The sequence below is a fragment of the Arachis ipaensis genome, chromosome B10 (assembly GCF_059453495.1).
Source record: "Arachis ipaensis isolate K30076 ecotype BB chromosome B10, ASM5945349v1, whole genome shotgun sequence".
NCBI classification, from domain to species: Eukaryota; Viridiplantae; Streptophyta; class Magnoliopsida; order Fabales; family Fabaceae; genus Arachis; species Arachis ipaensis.
The window spans coordinates 101279136-101281926 of NC_142435.1; the positions used below are offsets into that span (position 1 = coordinate 101279136).

The window sequence follows — 2791 nt, forward strand, 5'->3', positions numbered from 1 at the left end:
TCACCGAGGCCTTAACCGATTTCTTATCATTGTTTCTACGTCTTTTCTTTACTGATTGTTTATTTTATGCGCTTACAACAACCACTATCTTTCTATTCGCCTGACTAAGATCTACAAGATAACCACAACTTGCTCAATCCAACAATTCTCGTGGGATCGACCTCACCCACCTAAGGTATGACTTGGACAACCCGGTGCACTTGCCGGTTCAATTGTGTGAGTTCTAATATTACGCACTAAGTTTTTGGCGCCGTTACCGGAGATTGTTCGTGATTCACAAACTACCGGTTGTCTTGCTCCTTAGATCAAGTACCTTTTTTACTAGTTTTTCTTTCAATTCTGATTTTTATTTTCTTTTTCAAAATTTTTCAAAAACTTTTCATCTTTAGTCAACTATTTCTTTTATTTGAGTCTTGTGTCAAATTTTAAGTTTAGTATTTTTTTGCTTTTTGTTGGTTTTTCTTTTCTTAATTTTTGAAAATTGTTCTTGCTTTTCTTTCTTTGTGTTTGAACTTTTCTTGGTATTTCTTTGTTTGATTTCAAAATCTTTTACGTTTGGTGTCTTTTATTCTTTTTCTTTTCCAAATTTCTCAAAAAAAAAATATATATATATATATATATATATATATAATATTTTCGAAAATATTTTTATTGGTTTCAAAATTTTATGTTTGGTGTCTTGTTTAGTAATCTTGTTTTTCTTGTTTATCTTATTTATCTTTAAATCATTATCTTATCTTTTTCTTTGATTTTCAAAATTTTGTTATCTTATCTTTAATTTGATTTAAAATTTTAAAAGTTTAGTATTTTGTTAGTTTATCTTTCTTTTAGATTTTAATTTTAAAATTTTTAAAATTTTAAAATCTTATCTTATCTTGTTTCTCTCTCTCTCTTGATTTTTTCTAATTTTTGAATTTCAAAATTCTTTGTTTGACTTTTTCTTTTAAATTTCGAATTTCTTTAAATTTAAATCTTTCATATCCTTAATTTCAAATCTAGTTAGTTACTTGTTTGTTTGTTTTATCTTATTTTAGTTTTAAAAGTTTGGTGTCTCTTTAATTCTTGTTTCTCTTTCCTCTTTTTCAAAATCTTCTAACTCTTCTCTCTCTTCTTTTTCGAAAATCTTCTACTTCTTTTTCTCTCTTTTCTTTTTCAAAAATTCTTAATTCTTTCTCTCTCTCTCTCTCTCTCTCTCTCTATTTTTGAAAATATTTTTTTAAAATAAAAGACAACTTCGTTTTCTTTTCTCTTTACTCAAGCCTCTAACAAGGAGCTCCATACTCTGACATAGAGACTCCATTCTTTTGCTATTCTTGGTCTCTTTTTTTGTTTACGAGCAGGAATAGGGATACAGAAGCTCTTGTTGACCCCAGATCCTGAACATGAGAGACTCTTAAGAAGACATTTGCAGCAAGCTCAAGCTAGCATAGCCAGAGGGAATCTCACGGAAGCTCTTGAGCTAGAAGCTTAAGATACAACAATGGCAGTTAACCCAGACAATGGAGGAGACGCAAGAAGGTGCTTGGATCTTACACTGAACCCAATTCTGACTTCTATGGGCGCAGCATCTCCATACCTGCCATTGGAATAAACAACTTTGAGCTGAAACCTCAACTTGTCACTCTAGTACAATAGAATTGCCAGTTTCATGGACTCCTGCAAGAAGATCCCAACAAATTCATCTCTGATTTTCTGCAGATCTGTGATACTGTCAAGACTAATGGAGTAAATCCAGAGCTCTACAAGCTCATGCTTTTTCCCTTTGCTGTAAGGGACAGAGCTAGGCTATGGCTGGATTCTCAGCCTAAGGAGAGCCTTGATACTTGGGAGAAGGTGGTCAATAGATTCTTGACTAAGTTCTTTCCACCTCAGAAGCTGAGCAAGCTTAGGGTGGAAGTTTAGACCTTCAGACAGAAAGAGGGTGAATCCCTCTATGAAGCTTGGAAAAGATACAAGTAACTAATCAGGAGATGTCCTCATGACATGATCTAAGAGTGGACCATGTTAGAGATCTTCTTTGATGGTCTCTCTGAGATGTCCAAGATGTCATTGGACTACTTTGCTGGTGGCTCCCTCCACTTGAAGAAGACGTCTGAAGAGGCGCAGGAACTCACAGACATGTTTGCCAACAACCAATATATGTACTCTTCTGAAAGGAACCCTGTGAACAATGGGACAACTCAGAAGAGGGGAGTCCTGGAGGTGGACAGCTTAGACGCCATCTTGGCTCAGAATAAGCTCATGTCCCAGAAGATCAACATGATCTCACAGTACTTGAGTGGGGCGCAGAGCTCAGTTGTTTACTGTCCAGAGACAGCTTATGAGGTGGACGCTGGTGATAACGCCTGGACCACAATGGAGGAGGTGAACTACATGGGAAACTCCTCTAGAAACTATAACAATAATTCCTATTCGAATACTTTCAATCAGGGATGGAGGAACCACCTCAACTTTGGGTGGAGAGATCAGCAGAAGCCTCAACAAGGCTTCAATAACAATCAGGGTGGAATGAACCAGAACAGGTTCAGCAGCAGACCATTCGAACCATCTCAATAGCAGATGGAGACACCCAAACAAAGCATTTCTGACCTGGCTACTATAGTCTCTAACCTCTCCAAGACCACTCACAGTTTTATGGAAGAAACTAGGTCATCCCTCTGACACTCTTCCCAGTAACACGGAAGTAAATCCACAGGAAAAGTGCAAGGCGCTCATGGTGGAGGCAGAGGCCGAACTAGAAGAGGAGCCTACTACTGAGGAGCTCAAGGATATCAAGGCTCATGAGGTGACT

At 36.8% G+C, this 2791-nt stretch overlaps 1 non-coding gene across 1 annotated transcript; it reads right to left on the reverse strand.

Moving 5' to 3' along the window:
- Positions 1-1881: 1881 nt before the first annotated feature.
- Positions 1882-1985, reverse strand: LOC148581091 (small nucleolar RNA R71). Its single transcript, XR_015895651.1, has one exon. It is a non-coding gene; the product is annotated as a small nucleolar RNA R71 (small nucleolar RNA).
- Positions 1986-2791: the final 806 nt, after the last annotated feature.